General features: G+C 40.4%; 1 long non-coding RNA gene across 5 annotated transcripts; it reads right to left on the reverse strand.

The window, feature by feature from the left end:
• Positions 1-638: 638 nt before the first annotated feature.
• On the reverse strand, positions 639-26,924 carry LOC310687630. 5 transcript variants are annotated; one of them, XR_014516498.1, is made up of 4 exons: positions 26,798-26,924; positions 25,674-25,763; positions 18,403-18,584; positions 639-749 (listed from the first exon to the last, which is right to left on the reverse strand). It is a non-coding gene; the product is annotated as an uncharacterized lncRNA (long non-coding RNA). The 5 variants fall into 5 exon arrangements; XR_014516501.1 differs by lacking the exon at positions 639-749 and adding an exon at positions 8,739-8,874; XR_014516499.1 differs by lacking the exon at positions 18,403-18,584 and having other exon boundaries at positions 645-749.

Genomic DNA, 26,924 nt, shown 5'->3' on the forward strand with positions numbered 1-26,924 from the left:
AATGTTTTAATAAGCAGGCTATTGCTATATAATTTTTTGATTAGGCATTCATCTGAAAAGCTCCTTAATCAAATACTATTGAAGAAAATCAGTGTTCAGATTATCTGTTCATTTGCAAGGTTAATTTTTTCATGCTATTCTGAGAACTGCTTTTTATTATTTGGCATGGTACATGGTATCTGTGCTTGCCCTGTATATTAATTCATTCCATCAACAATTTCAAAGGAGTCACTCAGGATTTCAGGATTAAAAATCTCATATCACAGAGAATTGTAGCTTGATGAGAAAAGTCTTTCAGGCCATAAATATTTCTGAAAAATACTGTTTCACCAATGAAATATTAATCAGGATGCTTCTGTTATATGAGTCATAGGGAAGAAAGAGTTTGCACCTCTTGTCGTATAATTAACTGACTCACAACCTTTGACTAATGAAAACACTGTATGGCACTCAAAAGCTTCGGTTTTATTTAACAGGATTGGTACTATATATATGAAACCACCATCACTCTGATTTATTTTTTCCATAATCAGATCTGGAAAGCAAGTCATTATATTTTAAAAGTTGCCTAGAACAAAGTTATCCCAAACAGATGAAATAATTAAATTTTAAAAAATTAATAAGAAGAATTTACCTTATCTTAGATAGAGCTTTGAATCCATCTATGGAGAAAAGCAGAGATTTCACATAGACATCTTGTGAGCTTGTCTGCCCCATGAGGATGAGAAGAAGAGAAGTATTTCGTCTCCCTAGTTTGCAAAGGAAAAAAGAGCAGATACTCAGGGAGACTTAAATATACAAGGAGTTTAGGTTTCAGTCAGTCTAACATCGTCATCTTTCAAATATCATTCATAACCTAACAAGTTTGTGAAGAAGTTTCACTGAGGCAGTGAGAACTCAGACACTATAGAACAGCCTTCATTGATGGTGCCCTCCTGAGGTTTTGGATTACTGGCTGAGACTGAAGGGAGTTGTAGTCCAAAACCTCTGGAAGGCAAGAGGATGGTGAATGAATTTGATTCAATTCTCATATTAAGGCAAACCAATCTGATCTCAAACAGTCCAAAACAACACACAATTCAAAATGTGCCTCTCATTCAAAATTTGCACTTCTCCGAATTTTGTAATGCAGTTCTCTATTCAAAAAATGTATACAAAAATGCATATATGAGGATAAAGTGTGAATACAAATGCATATATTAATGAAAATAATATACAAATGTTTATAGATATTGTGGAAATTTTATTAGGGGAATGATATCATATTGTGGGAAATTGCTTTGCAAAAATTGCATATCAGGAAAAATGGGATAGGAAATGTATTCGGAGAAATTCACACTGAAATGCTGAGGCAGGACTTCTTCTTTAAAAAAAATAAAAACTGAAGATTTAATTGTTAACTGTTAATTATTAAAATAACACCCCTTTGATCCTTTGCCAAGTCATCATTTTTCTTAGTCACTGTATTATGAATTGATCCAAGATGCATGTCACCTCAGCCCACCCACTGCAGGCTGGTCTTGCTTCTCAATAAACAAGCAGCCCTCGTGCCCAATGGGGAAGGAGTTATTAGCATGCAAGAGCCAATCAGAACACAAGCAAGCTACTCTATGCCCACATTTTCTGTATGTGAGAGGCGAAGGTTTCAGTCTGAAACCCAGTTTGAGTTAGATTCATTCATTTATTGATTTATTGATATTTGACTTCTTCCCACCCTTCGCCATAATGTCCCAGGGTACGTTGCAGCGATTTAAAAACACAAAATAATTTTTAGACCAATCACAAACCAGAAGAGTTGAGGCTGCAATTTCAAACCCCTCCCCCTTTGTGCTGGGCCATGAGAGAGGGGATGGACTAGACACCAGTGTCTCTCCACCCAGTTCTGTCACTGCCCTCTATCTGCAAGACCATGCCACCATCCCACGCCCAGAACACTTTGAGCAGGTCACACAGGGAACTGCATGCTGGTGGCACTGGCTCAAGCCCAGTGTGGACCCAATTGCTACACTAGCTCAAGACCAGCGTAGCTATTGGCTGCCCGCCATCTTCTGCTAGTATTGGTGGCAGAGCTGCTCCATTCAACTCAACCACTGCCTGTTTGGGCTTTGGACTGCAGCCTAAGTCTGTAGAGCAGCCACCAGTCCAGCAGACTCCAGTGAGATGTATGCACAATGGCAGGTGCTAAAAGAAATGCAGAAAAGGAAGCGTGTATATAAGCAGCAGCAGCCTGAATCCCAGCACCTTTTGGTGTGAATAAAAGATTTATCCACATAAAACCATTTATCCAAATAACAGAGCCTGACTTAACAATAATACCCCAAATTGTTGCTGTTTAACTGCCATTTAACAGCCACACTCTAGGGATGCGTCCAATCAATACCCACACTCTTACTATTGCATTGCAAATCCCTTTTATCCCTGATAAAAGCATCACCACTTAATCTTTACGTGATTCTTGTGCATATGCACTGCCTCCTCCTGCAATTGGGAGGCAAATTGATGGTGGGGGAAAATATTTGCATCATTGCATCTGTTCAAACGTGCTCCCATCAGTTTAATGGAACCCTAGTACATCAGCTCAAGGAGAGAGCATTGAAATAGGAGTAAGAGTGGCCATGTTCTGGGGTTATAAACCCGCCACACCTAGCTTCGGCTTCAATCTCTATTTAAATTCAGCTTGCTTTTGTTTTGTTTTTGAAGAGGTGGTTCTGAAAATAATGGCGGAAGTGTGGGGGTAACAGCCAGAAAGAAAGCCAACCTATGGCACAAATCAAACTGTGTTTAGGACTAGTTTATAAGCAAAATGTAGCCAACATCTGGAGGGCACCATGTTGGCTACCCCTACTCTGATTTATTGTTAATCACAAACATTCCTAGGCAATGCCCCATCTATATTGACAGATGCTTAGAAATCCAGCAGTTGTTCGTTGGATTTGAGGCCAAGACAATTTAAAATAAATGGACTCTTCCATCACAATTAGAGGGCATGCCAATCACAATGAATCTCATTCGCGTTGAGCTGCAGCCTCAAATATTTGGGCGCCGCAATGTAAGCCCTATGGGCATTTGAAAGGTCTTATGACTTGTGGGATCAGGAAATCTAGAGCGGGGAAGCATGAATTTGAAATTGTGGGAAAGGTTTTGTTACTCAAACATTTATGTTTCATCAAAGTAAATAGGGCAGGATCCAGGTTGAGGAGACCCTAGGAAAGCTCCCTCTGGTGGGACCCCTCTGCCATTGGGGGGCCCCAGTGGACTTAACTGGCAGTGAACAGCAGTACAGTGGTACCTCGGCTTACATACGCTTCAGGTTACATACGCTTCAGGTTACAGACTCCACTAACCCAGAAATATTACCTTGGGTTAAGAACTTTGCTTCACGATGAGAACAGAAATCAGGCTCCGGCAGCACGGCAGCAGCAGGAGGCCCCATTAGCTAAAGTGGTGCTTCAGGTTAAGAACAGTTTCAGGTTAAGAACGGACCTCCGGAACGAATTAAGTTCTTAACACGAGGTACCACTGTACTCCAGACTACCCTGAACTTCTTAGCTCAGGCACTATTTTAACTTACCCCAATGGCCTCCCTATTGTGTTGTTCTGAAGCACTGAGGATAACTAAAATGGAAAATAATCCTACCTGCCTGTTGCTAATCAGTACACCAGAAAGAGTTTGATTGGTGTGAGGGGGGAGCAGAAGGTTGATGTACGTGACTGAGCTTTCTGGAGAGCTGTAACCCCCATAACTTCCCAAGGATACCCAGTACTTATGTTGGGACAGAACACTAAGTGTCAGTAAAATATTCTGAGAAGCTAAAGGTATTAATGTTCATTAAGTAAAATAAGCAGGGCTGGCTTTAAGTAGGGATGGTGAAATCTGTCCTTTGAGCACCAAATATGCACTCTTTCCGGTGAGTTCCGGTTGAAAAAAAGCCCTGTTCTTAACACTCTAGTAAGCAGGTTTTTCAAATTCTTCCGGACTACGTTCCAGATATCATTGTGGGGGGTTAAATGAAATTGTCACATAATGTGTTTTAGAAATCCTGAATTATTCATCTGTTGTTCATAAATTTCTGATATTTTGTGGAAACATATCACCCACATACACCAATAGGCTAATGGCCCCTTTGCACAGAAGGGCTTCTCCCCTTAATTTTCCAATCCCCCATCCCTGTTCTGAACTGGAGGTAGTTTTTAAAAAAAACAACAACTAAGAGGATTTCTTTAAAGCCAAATTTGTATTTTTTTGTTGTTTATTTCCTCCTTTCTTCTCACAGGATCATAAACAGCAGCATGAAATAAATATGGGAGACTGCAAAACAGCTTTACTTCACGAATGTGGATTTTAAAGACCAAACATTTATGTTAAGAAATAAAAACACCCCCACAGTGCTTAGGACTGCAGAACATTTGTAACACACTTAAATTGTTTTCCTTTGCTAAAATGTTTTTCAAAATACATTGAAAAGCACTTTTCTGCAATGCATATAAAACAGAGGTGGGAGAACTAAACCTTAAAATCAAAAAAAGTTTCATCATTTGTAGCAGAATATGGAACCACAACAGCATCCTAATAAGTTGCCAGAAACAGACTTTGCATTTAATGTAATTTTTATAAATGCATGTTTAATTTATGCAACAAAGTGTGTTTTCCTCTGATACATCCCAGGAGGAACCTGCAGACTGCACTCTGACTGGAGGAATCATAAATAAGATCACCTACCAAAGTGCTCTGCAATGCATCCTGAAAGAAAAAATTGTAGGAGTCCCCCCCCAAGAGCACCTGATAGGTAAATTTGCAAGAACAGGGAGGCAGATACGACTCTCGCCAAATGATGGAGCGGGGGTTTTCAGGCCAGGATCATCAGCCTTGGGTTTTTGTGGGGAGGTCACGGGGAGAGATGCTGTTGAAATATTTTTCTCAAGGTGCAGGACTCCAAAGGATGCCTTTGTATGGGCGTTCCTATAGTTGTTGTATGATAATGTCACTGCAAATCCAGGGGATGTGTTGTAATTTTCTCAGCGCACAAGGAAAAGTAAACGCAACATACAATTTCCAAGTAGCCTTTCTCTCTAAACTGACAGAAGCATTCCTGATTCACCTTGTGTTAAATAGGAAAATAAGCACCTAGTCCCCTTCAGAGTACACTATAAGCTTTTTTTGTTTTTAATTATAATAATTTCTTGCTCTTAACCTCGATGGGAGCTAATTATCTTGCATAAGCTCATATCAAATTTTCAGATACTTTAATTCTGAAAGGTGCATGAGTCAGAGAGAAAGGAAAAGTCAGGAGGATAAAGAATGCTAATAAGCATGTTCAAACAGCCAAAGGAAAACACAGATATTATATTGATATTTAAGTTTACAAAGGAAGCACATGATCTCTTATGATTCACAGGAATCAAAAGTAGCCTGGAAAGGCTGGCTTCCCCAGACCCATCAATCTTCATTCTCCCTTCAACCCTCAAAGCTATACCAGCTCTCTAACCTTCGCTCCCATCTGAAAAAAGAAAGATTGCATAGGGCTTGCTTATTCCTTACTCTTGTGCCAAGAAAACAGCAGTGCATCAGCACATGACACCATTGGGCTCACTGCTATTATCTGTCATGCCCTGCTTAACTATTTTCCCCTGGCCTGGACCTCCAAGCAACACCAAGCCAGAGGCACACTTAGGCATTGGTGAGACCTGTTTTGCTGCCTGAGGCAAAACAGAAAGGTGCCACACCCACTGCCACCCTATCACCAAAGCCTTGCTTACCGGGTCATGTGGTAGTTTCCAGGGCTCCATGAGATCTTGCCAGAAGCAACTCTGGCGGTGGTGACAGGGGTGGGCAAGGTGCCCATAGGGGTGCTGCCCTGTGGGATTCCGCTGCCTGAGGTAGGCTGCTTCACTTCTCCTCATGGACAGCTTGTCTTCTGCCTAGGGCTGATAAGAGTTGGAGCCAACAACCTCCGGAAGGCCACAGGTTTCCCACTCCTGTATTCGACAGACTTTAGAAATTATTTTTGATGGTGAGTTAGTTATTCCATAACAAGATGGCCCCATTATAGCCTGCACCACGATTGAATCCCTGTGCTGTGGCTTGGTCTTTCCAGTATGCAACAATTTCTGCTCTGTGGGGAGGTAAAAAACTAGTTCCTGGTATGATACTTCTGCTTAGTCTTCTGGAAAAGCATTCAGTAATGCTCCTCTAGGATCCATATGAGTTAATTGTTCTGTGATGTTCAGCCTCAACATTTGCCTTCCAATAACATTAATAACTGGACATGAATATCACATGTGGATACAAGCCCCATATCGTCTCCAACAACTGTTGGATCACAGGTTTTTGAAACTTGACAGGGTTAAAGGTGCTAGCTAGTTAATACCTTCAGCTCTTGGCAATAATGGATTTCATAGCTCTACACGGAAACATTCACCCCACTGGGGTTTATTAAAAAAAATATTGTTCAACTGCTGCCAGATTCCCAAATGGATTTTATTCCTTTAGAAGTGCCGCAGGTGCCAGTTTTTAAGTGCCAATTTTTGTAACATGTTGGGAGGTTGAAACAAGTAACTTCTCAAAACTAGTTAACAAGTGTGCTACTGTCTGAAAGAAAATCTTATTGCTAACCATGTTGGGTTACTTTCTGAAAAGCAAACTCCTAGGTTTCCTGTGACCAATTCACCTCTCTCTTGCCAGTCATTCCTAGACATAAACATAGAATTGTAGAGTTGAAAAGGGACCATGAGGATCATCTAGTCCAACTCCCTGCAGTGGCAATTGAACCCACAAGCCTGAGATTAAGAGTCACATGCTCTTTGAGCTGAGCTATCCATCAGTGTTAATATGAACTTTCCATAACGTGGCACCCACCTACTACATTAGCCACAGCCAAAGGCATGAAGTTAGGGGAATCCGATCTATATTTGCTGAGGAACCTCTTTCCTTTCATCTAGGCTATATCACTGAACATCCCAAATGTTGTGCATGCTGAAAGGAACCTAATATTTTATTGCTCACAAGAGAGCAGAACTTTATAGATTGCTTCCTACCCAGATAATAAATTCTCAGATATGCCAAATTTATGAAAGCAAGCCTTACCAGAGTCAACTGCAAAATGAATTACCAAGTGCCCTGCTCAACTTATTTCCTATTCTTAATTAAGATAAAGCAAGTCCTCTCTGAATTAATCTTTAAATAGCTTAATATCAGACATTAGGGTAGATCACGTTATTAAAAATTATATGATCTGGGTCAATAGCAGCAATCATTACAAGGGCTATAGAACTCACTTCAGTGGCAGTGTGTAGCCTATTTTCTCTTCCCCTTTCTGCCTTTGATAGAAAAGGAGGATAATGATCCTGCGGAAGGAACTGTTAGGGCAAATTATCAATGGCAGACTCGCAAATTTCAAAAGCACCCTATGCGATGCTAAAATTTGCTGATGCCCCCTTGCTTCTCATGCTCAATCTTACTGTGTTTGTGTTCTAAGTGCATGCCCAATACTCCTTTCCCAATCCACAATCCTCTAATAATTGTACATTAACTCCTCTCATTTTCTTCTAGCACCTTTTATTCCATGGGGGGGGGGGAGTCCGTTACCTGTTTTCCCATGACAGTCCAATAACAGATGATGGGGACACCTCTCATTTCCCTTTATGTGTTTTTATGTGCTTCCTGGCTGGGTGCTACTTGCTGTAGGCAACTGCAGAGCAAATCTGGACATAATTTAAGCACGTTTGTTTTTAAAATGCTTAGACTGATGGCCATGTCTCTTTAAAGCTTTCCTGGTGCCATTTTCCTGTCCAATACCCCCCCCCCCCAAACAAGCTACTGTTTGTGTTATGTATGTATGTACAGTGCTTTTTTTCTTTAAAAAAAATGTTTAGGGGTACTCTCATTTTCCTACTCACATTGAAATACTGCCCCTCAATGAGGCCAAACAAAGATTCACAAAATGTTTAGGTATATGCGTACCCCTGCATCCCCTCCCCCAGAAAAAGGCACCATGTATGTATGGTGTGTGTTTTTATGCAATGTCGCCAGCAGATAAAGATTTTATGTTACCATTCTTCACATGAGCTGTACCTGAAGATAATATGCTCATTCTAATGGAATGTGTTACCTTGTACCATCCATAGAAACACTGCAAAGAACTGAACAATGGGAGATAGTAATTAATTCTCCCAGCACGCCTGGTCTGAAACAACAATGTATATGAAGGACTACACACGTGTAATGGATTTTATACTTATAAGATGTAACAGAGGTGCTGTTTGTAAGGAGGAAGATGTAGTCAGCTGCAAGAATGATGTAACAAAGATTGACGGAAGACAACTGAACACTAAATAAGAAATGATGCTGCTTGGGGAGGAAGCGATCAACATATGTTTGCAACAGGAGCAGGAAACCTGATTGTAAGAAACTGTATAAAATTAAAGTAATTTGGTTGGATTTGTAATAATTTGGAGAATTAATAAAAATATTGGGAGGAAAGATAATATGCTCACTCTGAGGCACGTTCCTGGTTTGAATTTTGCTTTCAGTGACCTCCTTGTGCAGAATGTGAAGCAGCCAATGCAGTCCTCTCCACACTCCCCTTTCTACAAGTTAAGACACAAGGTTGAGACAACAAAGAAAATCAGACTACAATCCTGTACACATTCACCTGGGCAGAGGGTGCATCGAAAGTAATGAGACTTAATTCTGAGTAAATAGGTGTACATCTGCCTTGCCAAAGACTTTTATTCTGTATCTAGCAATCAGTTCCAAATGAAGCAGCCTCTCTTATCAGGAAAGAAAGCAGAATCCACTTGCACTTCTCTTTACATGCAGAGATCTTTCCTCTTCATTAAAATGCATAGGGAGGCCAGGATGCTAAAGTGATCCTCCTGTATAATGGATTGCAAAATGCTAGTTTGGGACATTTCTTTTAAAAAAAACTTATGACCAGTTATCCTAAGAAATATAGAGAAGAATTATATCGGCTTATCATTTAAATATACCTCTTTTTTAAATAAGTGAGCATTTCAGGCTTCTTACATGACACATAGAAATGATGCAAAGTTCATAAAAAGAAATTGTGTGTTTATTTTTTAATTTCTATCTTGCAAAGGCCACAGTGGTTGGAAAACGTAAACACTGGATACCGTACTTTTATCCTACTTATTAACCAAATAAACGAAAATGGCACCAAAATTCATAATTGCCTGGGCATCCACAATACACATCATAGCTTGTCCAGCTTGTAACATTGGCTGCACTATGAATCATATATCATTTCCACCCATAAATTCTTATTGAGCTATGAATATAAATTGAGCCTATGCGCGCAGGTGGCAAGCAAGCAGCTGATCAGGCTGTTCCTAGGCATATGCACAAAACTTCCGTAATGCTAGCCTTCCTGCCCATGAAACCCTTGCTGAAATTTATATTGATCCCTGTAAAGGTTGATCCCTATGAACTACAAAAATAACTACTTGTAAGTAAGTGTGTGTGCAGAAAACCTTTAAGGTTAATCTTTACTCTTATGTATTTATTTAAGTAAATGTATAACCAGCCTTTCCATTGGGACCACAATGTTCAGGGCAGCTTCCGACAAATCAAAAAAGAATTACAAAATAAATCAGAAAAACAGCTTGAGAGCAGGTCAAATGCCTTGTTCCCTACCACCACCTTGGAATCACTGAAGGGGGATTTTTTACAACTCCTCTAGTCCTGGCATGTTTGTTACCAACTCTATGGAATTCAGGTGTTACAATCCAGGGTGCTAGGGACATGGGTGGCGCTGTGGGTTAAACCACAGAGCCTAGGACTTGCCAATCAGAAGGTTGGTGGTTCGAATCCCCACGATGGGGTGAGCTCCCGTTGCTCGGTCCCTGCTCCTGCCAACCTAGCAGTTTGAAAGCACGCAATGTGCAAGTAGATAAATAGGGACCACTCCGGCGGGAAGGTAAACGGTGTTTCCGTGCGCTGCTCTGGTTCGCCAGAAGTGGCTTAGTCATGCTGGCCACATGACCCGGAAGCTGTACGCCGGCTCCCTCGGCCTATAGAGTGAGATGAGCACGCAACCCCAGAGTTGGTCACGACTGGACCTAATGGTCAGGGTTCCCTTTACCTTTACCTTTAATCCAGGGTGCTACAATCCAACAATATTATACCAAATAACCTATATACCAAATGTTGCTCTGCTCCAAATTTAGAGAACCTTTTCCTGTGCCAGGAGCAAATTCCATACTAAGCCAATAGGTTACTACAAGGAATGAAGCAGGATGAGATGGGGATGTGTGGATCTGATACTTAATGTGCTGCTTGTTGGTGCTGGGAAGTTATTTTGTGTTTCTGGGAGGTGGAGAGGAAGCCATCTAACAAGAAGCAGGCAGACAGCGAAATAAAGATGAAGCAATTAAAATCCACGAGCAACAAATGTTTTCATGGCATGAATGAAAGATGTACTGAAATGTATGACATTCATTCCCTTGCATGAAGACTCGGCGTTTCCCAAAAAATCATTTTTCTTAAAAGAGCAAGACAATCATGACACTTGACAAAAAAAAGTGCAGCAGCTGAACATGAGGTGTTTGTAAATGACAGCTAAACGTGTTCAAACTATTAATCATGCCTGTGGCATGTCTCCCCCCCCCGCCCCCCGCTCCTCTAATGTTCCCTTTATTTTGCTTTTAAAATGAGTTTGCTTGTTCTTTTTTCAAAACCTTTGATGTGCAGTTCTAGTCTCAGTCCTGGTCCTTCCTGGATGTTTTGCAAATTTTTGTCACTGTTGTTTCTAGGGACAGATGTCTGTCCACCACACTGCCATTTTTTTACCCCTTTCTAAAGTTACTCTACCTTCTAGACCCCCGCAATTCAGCACCAACTATAGGTGGGTGGTTCATGCAAATCTCCCCATACCTTGAGAGTTTGCATAGAAGTGGTCGTGGGAACTTGCATACTGCCTTTGAGTGGGCTTGCCACTGCTAGTCCACCCCACTTTCATGCTTCCTTGTCTGGCAGTTCAGTGGACATCAGAAGGAGCTTCACACACAGAGAGATGCATCTGAGTAAAACCACCACACACAAGGAGGACCCTAACTAGGCAGCAGGACATCAGGGATGTGTGGAAGTGAGTGCGAGTCCTCAAAGTGCTCTATGAACATGCTTTCAACACATGGAGAGATTTGCATAGGTGCTGAATTTTAGGGGCCCAGAAAGTTGAGTAACTCTACAAAGGGATTCAAAAGGTTTGGGAAATATTATTACTGCTATTACTATTAAACTTATTAGTCGCTTTTCTCACAAAAGTGACCCAAACCAACTTACAAAAACAATATAAATACTAAAACCAGTTATAACAAACAGAACCAATGAAAGTCTAAAAACACATCTATACAGACAAGACAGGTCTTACAGATCCTGCCTTGCTAAAAGAGGCCACAAATACCTCAAACCCTTCAAATTAAGGGCCAAAAGTCTGGGTAAAAAGAAATGTTTTTGCCTACAAATAGATAAAAAAGAGATAAGGATTGTGACAAGTATAATGTACCTCCCTGGAAAGAGCAATCCACAAGCAGCAAGCCACCATTGAAAAGGAGCATTTTCACGTTGGCACTGTTTGGATCTCCCATAGAGGGGACACACAGAGAAGGTCCTCAGTTGATGATCACAGAGTCCTTACCTTCATGTGGGGGGAGAATGGGGATCCTAAGTCACATAAGGTTTTACAGCGTGGAAACAAATTGGTAGCCAGTGCAATGGTGCCTGAGTAGGTGCTATATGTCAGAACCATTCTTCCCCTGTCAACAATTTGGCCACCCAATTCTGCACCAGCTATAGATCCTGAATCATCTTCAAAGGGAGCCCCACATAGAACACATTGCAGTAATCCAACCTAGAGGTTACCAGAGTGTAGTTAGGATGTCTCTGCCCAGATAGTGGAACAGCTGGGCCACAGGTCGAAGCTGATGGAAGGCACTCTGCACCACCGAGGCTACTTGAGTCTCAGTAATTGATTCAGAAGTACCCAGGCTACATACCTGCTCCTTCAGAGGCAATGTAACCCCACCCAGAGCAAGCTGCACCCCATCCCTCCAATGGGATGACTTTCACAGATGGTGTGTATCTGTCTCTTGAAACAATAATAAAAAGGATTTGCAAATCTACAACTTGGGGCAGAACTTCTGGAAAAACATGTCAAGAAAGAAAGAAAGAAAGAAAGAAAGAAAGAAAGAAAGAAAGAAAGAAAGAAAATCTGTCATGAGAGGTATGATAAGTGAACCTGTAGTAACAATTTTGTGTTGTCAAGGTGCCATAAATAAACATGCATGTGAAGAAAGGGTAAGTGTGGATCAAAACAGCCCCCAAACAGGGAGTTAATACTGTTCTCACTGGGAGGGCAGAGATCCAGTTTCCTCTTACAGAAAACTTTTAATACATCAAAGCAGAGTTGCACAAGGCATTATTAAAGAGGATCACTTCTTGAAACATGGCTTCTGTCTTGCACCCAGAGGAGAAAGCAGCACAGTGCCTTTGTCCAAAAAACCATTTTTCTACCTGGATAACTTTCTCTTTCCAAATTCCCAAGTATGTAGCTGATGAAATTACACTTTAATAGTTTGGTCATTGGTGCTATAGCAAACCATTTCTAATAAACTCCTTTCCCCCCACTGTGTTTTGAGCTGTTAGTAAAGAATTATCACCTTCCTTCTTCCCACACCATGGATAGGTCTCTTGGTGACCTCCAGACTATCGATAGTGATGACCTCTTTTGAACCCAGTTTGTTGCTAAGACTCTAGTCTTCTTTTTATTTAGTTGTCGATTCCTTCCGTTCTTTATCCTTCTCTTCTTTTCATCCTTCACTCCCATGGTCATTTCTCTTTGTGAAAAATATCATGCCAAACAATAGCACTACCTGTTCTCTGTTGCCTCTGCCTGACTGGAAAGCTTTTTTCAAGACAAATGATTAGAGGCAAACGTTGTCTGGCAAGCAGAGCAGGGGAGAGATAATGCAAAGTTCTACCATGAAGGAATTCAAATGCTATATGGTTACTAGCAAATAAATCAGTTATATTATTTTACTGGTTGCTAGTGCCTTTTGATGCCCAAATTAAAATGCTACTATGGCTATTTTTGAAGCCCTAAACCGTTTGGGAACCAGGCCACTTAAAGGAGTACGTGAATGTATAAAAAGAAGAGAATAAAGTTAAAACAGAGATATTTTTTTCTTTTCATTTGTTGAGGGGACCAAAAAGTATGTGTTTTGTGATTGATATAACACACTAAATCAACATAAGTTTTATTGTCCTAAACTTATGGGATTTTGTTCCTAACATAAAGGTTTTTTGTCAATTCACTAAATGAGAAAGAAAAACTATCAATATAATAAACATTTATTAACCTATTGTCTACTTTCTTGGAGAGGTATTTAACTGAACTTGGATAAATTCTGATACATCTTGTATGTCATGCTTCTGGTTGTTTTCCTCACATGTAAACTGCCATTGTGAAAAACTCTTGCCAGATAATTAAACTTTGGGAAGTTATCTTCTAAATGATATAGAACCTGTATATGAACATGACAAATAAGTCTGGAAGTTGACATTTTCATTGAATTAGCCTACTATATATTTTGGAAAGTTTTTTGTCTCTTTGTTCACCATGCATTTAGACCCCTCTTAAAATATTATAGCCAAATCCTGCATGTTGATCCTTCAGATAATAGAGCAGGTCTTTGACTATATTTATTTGGATACAACTGGATGCTATTTTGAATCAAGACAGTGGACTGAACCTTTCAAAACTGCAATGATTTTAACCTCTGATTTCAAAACCGCACTATCCCCCCTCCCCCCCCCCCCGTTTTCCAAACAATGCCAGGAACTTTCCTTTAGCACAGTATAAACATTAATGAATCATTCTACACATATTATTGGTTGATTTTGAAATTGTCTCAAAGAAGCATATCTGGCTCAAACCACACTGGGACTGATTCATGTTAAATAAACCTATGTGCATCAAATTGAATTTGATGTTCTCTGATATGCCCGTAACTGCTATGTATTCAGTGGTCTGTGTTTGCCTGAGCTTGAGTCTGGACTAAGGAATCTGAGCTCCTGAATTCTGATTTGATACATGATATCCAATCACAAAACATTTCAGGATTTGGGCCTCTGCCATTGGCCCTTAAACTCTGAGTCATGATTCACAGCTTGGAAGTTTAGACAGCCAATCACGCTGGGAGTGGGAGTGGCCCAGGCCTTCAGAAATGTACCTATATAAGCAGTTGCTTTGTCCCTGTTGTTCATTTCCGTAATTCAGTAAAGGTTCTTGTTGTTATCACTGTGTCTTGCCTTGTGGGAACCCACCTACACTTTAGTAACACTGTTCACTCTACCAGTGTGCTGTGCTTGCTTCAGTTTTGCATCCACAGACAAGCAAGGTGGCAGAGATGTTAGAATACTGCACTTAAAAGCAGGGAGAACCAGGTTCACATCTTCACTCAGCAATGAAGCAATGGGGGGGATTGTGGACCAGGTACTTTCTGTCTCAGCCTGGCCTGCCTCAGTCACAGGACAGTTGTGAAGATAAAATAGAGAAAGAAAAGCCCTTGTAAGTCATCCTGAGCTCCTTGGAAGAAAGAGTGGGATAAAAATGGAATTTTTTTTAAAGAAATAATATTATGCATCAGCTTCCTTGAATTTCACATGACATTGTTTCAGCAGTTTTTAATGTAGTCATTATATCCTGGAAATAGATATATTTGTCAGGAATTATATATCATCATGAAAAATACTGCAACAAAACTATATCTGCAATTATAACAATATTTCATAATCCTGCAGCAAGGGAAAACAAAGGTTCATAATTCAAAGTATGGTTTCATTTAAAATATTTACCACCACTCCCTATTAAATATGGATTAGCTAACATCCTTCTTCCCACCCTTTTACCACTTGTTAATTGTTTCAACATAATTGCATATATGTTTCTGCAGTAAAAGTTGTTATGCATAATTTGCTATGCATTAAAAAGAACCCACAAAAAAATTAAGCGTACAAAAAAGTTAACAATCAAATTACATGGCCTATTGCACACTTCTAGCAAACATCTCTCTTCCTTCTTTTATTAAAGTCTACTATTAATACTAGGTGATTGTGACAGCTGTGCTTTCATAAACCAGGTTAAGAAGGAAATAGGGTTTTATTACTTTTCCAAAGACAAATAGATAAGTTTAAAGTAAGGGAAGTCTTATCTAATTTCTACCAGTTGTAAGAAAAGTACCTGAAGTACAAAAAGAAAAGTTATTTGGACAGAAGTGGCAAAAACAGTCTTCCGCAACACCCTCTCATTCTCTCTCTCTTCCTCTCTGTCTCTCTGTGTCTGTGTCTGATGTGCCACTATCTTGTGAGATTTTGCTCAATCCCAACAAAGGTATTCCCAAACTGCAGATTTTTTATCTTTTTCTATGGAACAACATGACTCTCTTTGCTTTTTAATGCTATTTCTGGTAAGGGAGCAATTCAAACCCACCATTACTCAATTTGTACAAATTGTTTTATATGTCAGAGCTAAGCCTAGTTTGGGATAATGGCTGTATTTCAACAACAGTCAAACCTATACATGTCATTTTTATTTCATTACTCATTTGCTCCATGTTTTCCTATGGAAATCAACGGACTTCAACCATTCTGCATTTAGAGAAGGTGTACAAAGCTACACTGCACCTACTACTAGGAATAATTTTTTATTACATACAAGCAGCTCAAGTTACATATAGTGTATTCTAAATAATTATCACGTTGGCTGTTGTGGACAGTATTTTCTCTTATCTTACAAAGATCTACTGATATTAACTTTTATGCATTTCAGGAAGAAGCTACTCTGGTGAGTAAGTGGAAATGTGTTGTACGTATTACCAAAAGGCATGCATTTAGGTTTACTCTCAGAGGAAAAGTACCTTGGAACTCGCTTATGTTTTCAGCCTGCGGCTCAAAATGTCTTAGCTAGCAAATGAGGTTTGCCTGACTGTTTAGCTCTAAACAAGTTCATTTGTTAAAACGGAATAACCTTGTTTGTCCTTCTCTATATGGAACAACTTCCAGCAACACAGTGCAGTTTTTCAAATCACTGAAGACATTATCTGTCCTCCTGTAGGGATTGCCAATGATCCATCTTTCCTCCTTCCAGACTATACACAAACTGCATCATGCCAGTTTTTACACACTCTTACAAAGGTTGGGTGCTACCCCCACTCTCTTCTGAGCTGTGGCAATATATGGGGAGGGGGGCGACTTCCAGGCGCTCACCCAGGGGTTGTGGTCCTTCGAGAATCAAGACTTGGTGGAGGCTGTTGTAGCTTTAAGGAATATGATTTATTCATATATTTACACCTGAAATTAGATGGAGGGGGTACAGATCTTACAGCATGGTCTTCTCAAGAACGGCTTGTTCCACAGAGCAATGCTGCACTGGAGTCCAAGACATCTCTTCCAGCCTGCCGAAAATGGTGCTCCTCTCTTGTTCCCAGCTAGAGACCCAAGGCTCCTGACAAACAGTGGTGTAGGAAGGGTGGGTGTGGTGGGTGTCAACCGCACCAGGTGTCATCAATGAGGGGGTGACAAAATGGCAAAAATATGAAGTTGTGTTTTTTGTAAAAAAAATGGGCTCGCAAAACTTTTTAGTTCAGTCACAAGTGCAATAAAACGTGGCTGGCACAGGGCCTACAGCGTGCCCGAGCCACACATCTCTCCTGGGAGTGAATGGTGGCTTGGTCGCCTGCAGGCTCCGCACTGCCTGAAACGGCAGCATGGGGCTTGCGTCTGCTCATTGCCTCTCCCTCAGCTGCCCTACAGCTGAGGGGGAGGCAGCGGAGAGGCTTTGCACAGTGCACCCTGTCCTAACTCTCCCCGCCCCCAGGTGCCGGGTGCTTGCGCCGCCCTGGGCACCCGAGCTGCTAGCTACACCACTACTGCCAAATACACTCTTTTCCTGTCACACACACACCAGAACCTTGGCAACCTCTGTCACTGGTGAGCTGGTTCTTGGATTGGAACCACTATTACCACAGTATTGTAATCAAGGGTGCAGGGAAGGAACATGCCTGTATCAGAACTGTTGGGAGGCAGAGGGGAAGATGACTGATGAGGGCGGACTTGAATTGCCCTGCAGTAGTGACTGGTGGCTGGTTACTGGCTAGCTGATTAGCCAACAGCCCATGCTCATGCTAGGAGCTTGCGTCCAGTCAGTAAGCACATGTTGCATTGTGATGACTGAGTCAATCCCTGCTTACTCTGTTGCCATTGGTTGCTAGAAAGTGTGGGCTTGCCCTTCTCCTCTTGATGGTCTTGGAATGGTGTATGTACTGGTGGCAAATGGTGGCCACCAGAGAACCACCTCAATGGACACTGCTGCCCAGAGCCTCACTGTTTCCAGTAGTTTATACCCAGGTAAATGTGCATAGTGTTGCAGACTTAGAACATCTGTCTGTCTTCATCCCAAATTCAGGTTCAAGCCACACTGTTAAAAATATATAACTTGGCTTGGCCTGACTCCAAGTTTATCCATAAACAGGAGCAAGGGGTGAATGTGAGACTGGGTATGGTTATTTATATACTTTATAGAACTTGAAAGATGTAGTCAAATAACGGTCAAAAAAATCAATAAAGAAGGATCTACATTTTCATTTTCATAGAATCTCAGGCTTCCTTTTGTAATGTTCCATTTGAGAAGCAGCTATCAGTAGTAAGATATTTCCAGGTAGCAAACCTTTATCCACTAACCTGGAAGTAAGTTCCTTTGAATTCTCTGGGACTTACTTAAATTGACATATATAGGATTATTGCCTAGCTTCTGACACTGTTACAGGCATGGCTGTATAACCTTCTAAATTATTTCCATTCCCCACACATGAGAGAAAACATAAAACAATTGCCAGTTGGAATGAATAACAGGATTATTTTGGGTTTCTATATAAGTTTCATAATTCTTACATTTTTTATTTTATATATAACAGCAGAAGCAGTTAAGAATTTAGCAGGAAGAAAAAACGCTCAGAAATGCTGCTTCCTTCTTATCTTAGGAGGCTGCTCATTATATAAATTAAACAACTGGGGAAATTATTCTTTAAAGCAATTGGTTTATAAATCAACTAAGTATATATCACTTTAAGACACGCACGCACCATAGCAATTTCTGACCTTTTGATGTCAGAAGGTGTAATCAATCCACGTTGATTATTTGCTTTAATGTGTGCTGGCAACTAAAGTTTAAATGCCAAATAGTGTTTCTTACTTCACATGTGAGAGTCTGAGGGGCATTTATTGTAAAAGTTAAACAGAGTGACAGCTTGCTTTGGTTGATGTGCAAAGTTCTTGATGGTGCTAGTTTACTTTCTCCCATAATAAGCAGTTAATAGAAATTCACTGACCTGCAGTGCAGGCTTAATTTATCACGAACAGCAAGTTGATTTAACAGGATTGGAACGCAGTAGAACAATAGATTTTTTTGTTGTTGTTGCACCTCCTGGTGATCTTTAGACATTTTGTCAGTAAAGAAAATCAGTCTTAACATCCGGGAAGGCCTGTGTGACTTTGAATAATTAGGCTACATCTTCAAAGGTAATTGATCGATATACACCAAATCAGAGCCAACGAGAAATTAGAAGGTATCTGTTGATTATTTCCTTTCAGCTGAAACCTTTTCAGTGCATAACGGTGCCATTGCTTGATTATGTTTGACAAATGAGTTTGGTATGTTTAATATCTCAGCAAAAAGACATTGACCTGTTTTGCACATCATACTTAAGCCAAACCATGGCATAGTGCAGACACACGGCCGTACACATTCTAGGAGAGGAAACTATGGCCACTTTGTTCCTCTCCAGTCTTTCTGCTGCACTAAGTCATGGTTTGGCTTAACATGTCATCCAAATTCCAGCTCATGGTTTAGCCCTCTGTGACAAACCACAAGCTGTAAGCCATAGAACAAGCTTTAGTTTTAGATCATGGTTAATGTGGGGAGTGCTAAACCATAAGCCCATGTCTGAACGGCATGCCCATACCCTCCAACATTTCTCTGATGAAAATAGGGACGTCCCATTCCATAACGATAATTTAACTATTTATACCCCACAATCTTACTGGGTTGCCCCAGCCTATCTGGGCAGCTTCCAACATATGTAAAAACATAATAAAACATTAAACATTTTTTTTAAACTTCCATATACAGGATTGCTGTCAGGCGGCTTTGGGATCAGATAACTCCATACCCTCCAGTGAAAATAGGGACATCCCTCCATACCCTCCAACGTTTCTCTGATGAAAATAGGGATGTCCTAAGGAAAAGCCTGACATTCCAGGATCAATTCAGAAACCGGGATGACTTCTCTAAATCCGGAACATTCCTGATAAATAGGGACACCACACCACAGTCGTCGTGTTCCACTATTAACTGAGATATTAAAACAAGAACAATTAAAATACGCTAGAGATTCTCCATGGAGCTTTCCACTTCAAGTATCACTGCTTCTATATCCATTGTTATTTAAGAAATAAAAGCTGAAGAAACCTTGTACAGTCAAGATGAGAAATGTCAAAGCAGACAGAAGCAAGTCAGCCTGTCTTGAATACCTCACTTTCTGTTCAAAGGCTGACACATGCTTTGCCATTTGAACTAAATTACTTTCCTCCCTATTCATCAGTTGTTTAAAATCATTGTTTCACATTCTGGATCATTCTTAATTAGCCAAGTAAGAGAACATACCTAATTATATTTTCTCTTTGCTGTTTAATTAACAAAGTGTGACATTGTATTGAAACTTCTTGCCTCAGCATTGCAGTTGGTACTCATTATGTAATACATTAGAAGGAAGAAAAATCACAAATAAAGTGGCAAGAGGGGTGGGGGGTAGTTAAAGAGGATGTGCAGGACAGAATAATATTTTTGTATGGGGCTTTTCTTTAGGGGGGACATGTTTCTGTGTTATAATTAATTATGGCACTTTAATCTTAGTCTTCTGCCTTGTGTTGAATGTTAGATTGTAAGATGTGCGGCGCAAGGACCTGTCGTCCTATGTATAACCCAGAGGAGGAGGAGAAAATACTTCCAAAATTCACATGTGTGCATGTGAATGTGTGCTACCAGGGCATTTTTCTAAGAAAGCCTTTTTAGAAAGGTGCAGAATTTCTACTCCAGTGGATAAGGCTGTTTTTCCCCACTCCCACCTTGGGTGGATGTACTGCTGAAGAACAGCAAGGGAAGAGTGAAGCTGTGATGACCCCTAGAACTGTCACAGAATGGGAATGGTATGAAAGGACAGCTGATGCCCAGTTGGGGCGAGCAGTGGCAAGCATACATTTTTGGGGCCCTGAATCTTGAACCCTTCGCAACCAGCAATGAGATCTGGGTAACCACTGTTATCTTCTTCAAGGGGATTGTTCCATGACAGATCACCACACCTTTACAGCATCTGTACTACTAACTGTCAAACTTGGGGGTTGTTGAAATATATACCCCCAAAAAATCAATTTGAGTCATGCCATTCAAATTGGGTCTATTAGACACCAAAAATTTTAAGCAATGTGGACTAGAGTTGCTTCTGTGGCCCCTCTGGGATTGGCGGCCCTGAAGCTGAAGCTTCAATATTGGATGGTGCCTTCAGAGCACATCTGTGGACATTTTGTCGAAAGCAGTATATCTTTTATCTAAGATACAAGATGCTGTACCTGTAAAACTACTGGATTGAGCAGGGCATTGGACCACCAGAGCCCCTTCCAAGTTTAATCCAATGATTCTATGTTGTAAGACCTGTAGCGTAAACAGTATCAAAACCATATCAAAACCAAGCCAGACAAACCCTAGGACAACATGATGAGCAAATTGTCTTAGGCAAAGTGAACAAAAACTACAGCCTCATTTGTATATTGTCCAGTGTGTCTATAAAATTTATGATTCTGATAGTTGTGATAGCTCACAAGCATTTAGCAGTGGTCGCTATCACCGGCGAATTGCTGATTTAGATGTCTTGTGACAGCATGGCCATTTCAAAGTTCTTATGAAATGGGATTAGCTGGTTTCCTAAATATGACCAGCAAATTGATATAAGCAACTTGGTAATGTGCATCTTAAAACAGAAAAAATAGAAAACAGATATTTTTGAGAAATACAGCACTATCTTCCAGATGTAGCCACTGTTGAAACTGCCCAGCAACCCAGTGAAAAACAAGACATTTCAACATTTTCAAATGTTATTCATTTATTTCTGGATGCTAAAGGTGTAAGAATCAATAGGTCAGTTTTTTTCAGTTTACCTATAATAATTGCTACAGTAAATTAGACAGGTGTAGGATGATGTTAATGGACACTAAATACCGTGCATATTTATACTTTCCTTTTGAATCCTCCCCCACAGCCAAGTAAAAAGGTTTCCGAATTTCATAATTAGAATTTTATCCAGCTTCTTTCTAAGTTGCATAAGTAGTTGAGGGAAAATAATTACTAGGATTCTCTCCATAAAATTTATCTTCTGCCCTTCATATAATCTCCCTGTAATGTTAAATTCAAGATAGCGTGTGATAAACTCCAACTAGACTAAACGTGAAGTACTACACACATTTTCTTTAGGTACTACACACATTTTCAGTTAGTAAGTCTAACTGAATACTTACTTCTGAATTACAGTATCCATAAGAGTACTGTAATTGTGTTAGTCTACTGCAGAAAAAAATGGTATTGTAGCATCTTAAAGACTAAACAATTTATTGTGACATAAGGTTTTGGGGACTTCAGTATACTTCATCAGATATATGAGCCATTATCCTAAGTTGCTGGTATATGTGGTGGGGGATTGTAAACAGTGAAGTCAGAAGGAAAGGAAATGTGGAAAAGTTTTTGGGTTTTTTGTGTTTTTTAAAAAAGGTTAAGGACCCCTGACAGTTAAGTCCAGTCACAAACAACTCTGGGGTTGCGGCGCTCATCTCACTTTACAGGCCGAGGGAGCCGGCTTTTGTCCACAGACAGTTTTCCCGGGTCATGTGGCCAGCATGACTAAGCCGCTTCTGGCGAAACCAGAGCAGTGCATGGAAACGCCATTTACCTTCCCACTGGAGCGGTACCTATTTATCTACTTGCACTCTGACATGCTTTTGAGCTGCTAGGTTGGCAGGAGCAGGGACCGAGCAATGGGAGCTCATCCCGTCGCAGGGATTTGAACCGCCGACCTTCTGATCGGCAAGCCCAAGAGGCTCAGTGGTTTAGACCAAAGCGCCACCTGCGTCCCTGTGGAAAAGTATAGACAGTGATATTACATTATTAGCAGTGACTAGTTAAAACACACACACACACACACACACACACACCCCAGTTGTTGCTAATAACACATTGGCTGTAGAGAACAATATGGGAGAGACATGTTTTGTTGCAGTTGGGGCAGATGAAGGTGCCCAGTAGTTGTGGTACTACAGAGATGCACCATAGCGTTTCTTCTCTCTGTGCTCCTCCCAGTGGTCATTCCTCCTCTGGTCACATTGCCAGCCTTCATGTCACATTTGCAGACATCTTTGTAATGCAGAATTAGCACAGACATTCTGTCATTGGTAAACCAATTAACATATGTCAATCCACAAGAGATAACACTGAATCTCTTGATGAATTTTAATTCAGCAGTTTCACATGGTAATCTCCTTTGAAAGTTCCTCTGTTCCAGTATGGCCAACTTAAGGTCAGTTGCAGAGCATATTCACTCACCAGTTTGGGGGGATTGCCATTTTTGATACCAGACTTGTTTCTGTTTACTCTTTTGCGTACAGACCGGCTAGTTTGTGCTATGTAGAATGACAAAGGACATCACTGCCAGAGGAATGAATGGAAGACAAGTGAGTGATCAATGTTATGGATGACATTATTAGGTTATGCAATCATATTACTAGAGTAGACATAGGGACAGAGTCACATCTGGGTCTATGCACAGTATGTGAAAGGGAAATTGTCCAGGATGAACTGTAGGTCATTAATTATAGTTTTGAGTGTTTTTAATTGGAAGCGGTAAGTGAAAAGTGGTGGTCTGTCATTTTCTTTTCTAAGTCTACCCTGTAGTATATTATTCCTGGAAACCTAGGTGGCTTTGCTGATCTATTTCTTTACTTTGTTGAGTAGATATTGTAGTCTGAAGAACACTTGAAGTAATTTTTAAGTACTCCGATGGAACTCAGTAGGGCTTCATTTTGAGAGACATGTATAGGATTGCAGTGTTAAACACCATTCTTTATTCACATCTATAACTGGTAAATAAGGAGTCTATATGGGAATCTTGAAAATTTTGAGCTTAAACGAGGCTTTGGGGAGGTAAAAACCTATGTGCATTGGGATGAAAGATAGGTTACAAATGTAATGAATACATATAAAATATAGTCTGGATCATAAACACATATTTGAAAAAATGCTTAGCTGATAAGCCGCCCAATATAGAAAAGAAATATTGAACACTAACTCTTACTGATATATAAAAAAGTATAAAGATGTATTTCCATCATGATAATTAAAACTAAAGGCATTTTTCTATAAGCGGTGAAGAAGTTTCATGATCCAAACTATTTAAAGAAAAAGGAAAAGAAAGTTATAATGAAATAATCTGGAGAGATTGATTTTTCTCTGAAAACTAAAGTAATAGGTCTAGGAGACACCATAGCATTAGAATGACCATTACAAGGAGTTGATAGAACATGACTTATTCCTCTAACCACCTTTTATTTGTTGCTGTAATGGTCTAGATTCTTGATGCTAATTCTGCCAGACGGCAGTGGGATATGACCTGCCTTCCCACTGCTTGATATAAATCTCCACTGATACAAATTGAGTTCAGCCGCAGTGAACTCAAATGCTAATGCTGGTAACATAAGGCAACCTGCTGTTTGTTACCAGAAAGTTTTTAACACTGCCATACTCCCACACACTCCCTTTCACAGTGTAAATCAAAGTGGCACCACACCATTAAGGGCTGTAGCTAGATTTACATAAGACAACAGTGCACATAAATAAGGCATCCATCAGCATCAACATTTTGTGATGATGCTTCCCCCCCCCCCGCCTCAGGGTTAGTGCTTATTTCCCTGAAACAAGAGGTGCCAAAGGCTCAGGCCTATGAGGAGGAATCGCACCCTGTGACCCGAATAGTTATCCTATGAGCTGAGACAACATTACTCAGAGGTCATTTTTCTGATAATTTCTTTGAGATTCGTTTCCCCTCAACTCCCTGCCCCCCATAAAAAGAATTTCCCCTGCTTTTTGTTGGGGGGGGGGTCGCTATTTTCCCACTCATTCGTTCATTTATCTGGAAGTCTGTTTTCCACACACACAAAATCATGCTCCGAGTGGTTTGCAACAAAGGAACAGGGATGCATTTCAAACACTGTAAAAAAACAATTTCATAACACTATAACAAAACAATAGCAAATATGATAACATACTTTTAAAAAACCACCACAATCCAATACAATAAATATAACCAGATTACTGAAACAACAGGCAGCAACCAGCAGCAAAAACAACAAGGGAATGTCACATTTTCATCTTAAGAAACACCGCTTCCATGACATTGCTCCTTGCAATGTCCCTGAACAATGCTAAGTTCAGGGCAATGTGGGGGTGCTAAATCATGACCAGGAGGCTAATACAGTTGTTTTCACTGCATGGTCCATACAGTGATGGTCCAAAAAACCCCCACAGAAAACACGAGGGTGGGGTAAAGAAGTTTAGCAATGGTAAATTGGGAGCACCACTCCAATAAGTTGTTGAAACATTTCATCTTTCAGCTACCCACTTCAGCCCGAACATAAGTATGAGCTATAACGGCTGTATGGTTGGCCATGACAGGGATCTGCATAACCTGCAGGATTAATTTCACTAAGAAATCTGTTTCCTAGCCAGGAAGACAGATTTCCATAGAAAATTAATTTCTCCTTGTTTCAGTTTCAGACTCCAAAATGTCAATTAAAAACCCCAGAGGTCTTTGTGCATATGTATTTAGCACATCCAAGCACTCACAAGGCTCTGGATCCAGAATGAAAATACAGGGAAGGATGGAATCTCACATAACCTCATTAGCTAGGGGAAATTAGGCAAAATACATGAGGCAAAAAAATGCAAGGGAAACTGCTCTAGCAGTTGACCTGGAGCATGTTTCAGCTTTTTAAGCAAGCAATTTGCAAACATTGTTTGAAGTATTCTCTTTTAAAAAGAAAAAGAAAATCACACATACAGAAATCTGAAACCTCATTTCAGGCTGTATTGCTATAACTTTAAGCACAGCATCTGAGGAACAGAAACAAGCCTACATCCAATTAGAGGCAGAGGTTGTTTATAACTAGCCTGGAGTCCATAAAATCCTAAACATTTTGGAACTACTAAAGAGAAAGAAAAAATATTTTATTATTTCAACATAATTCTTATCTATACCAAATTTATAGCTAATAAAGAATGGGTCAACCAGCCACCTAACCACCTTTTTAAATTATGGTTTCTTTTTCTAGGTTTCTATTTTATCTGTAAGCCACCTTGAGTCCCTGTCAGGAGAAAAGGCAAGGAACAACAACAAATGTCCTAAAGTCCTTTTGACTAAAAGCCTCGCTACCCAACACTTGGTAAGCTTCCTGGCAGTATGGGAAGGCAGTAGAGCTTAGTGGTGACTATAAGCTACTCACTCACTTGCAGTCTAACCTACTTCCTAAGACTGGTTTGAGAAAGTTGAAGCAGTCATAGGGAAAACCTTGAACACTGCCCTGAGCTCCTTGAAGACTGAGCAAGATAGAAACATAGATCAATTAAAATACATCTGTGAAGTTTACAAGTGGGACATAAAGTTAATCGCATCTCACTGTTGCTTGTAACTCACACCTGGAATTCAGTAAGGGAGTCTTTCAGGCTTTTTAATATGTAGGTGATATATATAATTACATCTCTGAAGTTTAAGTGTTATGTTCCCATCTCTAAAATAGGCAGATGTTTTCTGGAAAGTTTTCTACATGCAGTTCTCTACTTCTTGGCAATATAATGCACATCGTGTGTGACTTGACTTTGCTTACAGGGTGGCTGAGTGCATTGCAAAGGGGGGTGCAGGTGAGACCCCAGAGGCATTTTGCCCCGTCCCACAATGGGAAGGAGGATGTCTGAGCATGATTGAAAGCAGAGGGCAAGAAGCCACCATTCCTTTTCTATTTTAGCGTCGCTCCCTCTTCATCTTTCTGAATTGCATCATGGTCCTGCACAGTCCCATTATTTCTCTCTCTGTCAGCGTTTCCCATTCTGCATTCACCCTGGTGGTGCTCATATGTGCTCCTCTCTTCACACTGTCACCTTTATGTTAATAACTTCTCTTGCTCTTTCACCTTCATCACCCTGTTTCTTTTGCATTCCCATTAGGATGTTCTGTCTCAGCCTGAGTATGGCAAAGGCACAGGTCTCATCTTTCCTTTCAATACTCCCACAAGCTGCAGACACACACACACCATTTCTCTTGGTCAATGCCTCTCCAGTATGTCATCCTGACTCTTTTCTTCCCCCAACAAACTGGGGAATCTCCAGCATCTCCCCCTTTTCCCACCTTTATTCGCTGCTAAAACCTTCTTTGATTGCTTAATCGCTCACCAGCCTTCCTTTCCTGTTGTTGCTTCTCTGAAGTCTCTCTTTCTCTGAACTATTTCTTCTCTTTCCTCCTTTTCTAATTTTTCACAAACCTATTGCGTATTTGGATCCTAGTATTCCCTTTTGCCACTATCCTATGTTTTCCATTTACCTTGAACACCCTTCAATACTCTTTCTAGCCAACTCACCTCCTTTTAAAACCTCTCTTTCTGCAGTGGAAAATTCCACAAATGGCTCCCCTCTGTGCTGTTTACTGACAATGTCCTCTCTCAAACCCCCATACTTAACTTTTGCTCACCCCCAATCCTTCCCTCT

The sequence above is a fragment of the Podarcis liolepis genome (assembly GCF_965112155.1).
Source record: "Podarcis liolepis genome assembly, chromosome: 10".
Classification (NCBI taxonomy): Eukaryota; Metazoa; Chordata; class Lepidosauria; order Squamata; family Lacertidae; genus Podarcis; species Podarcis liolepis.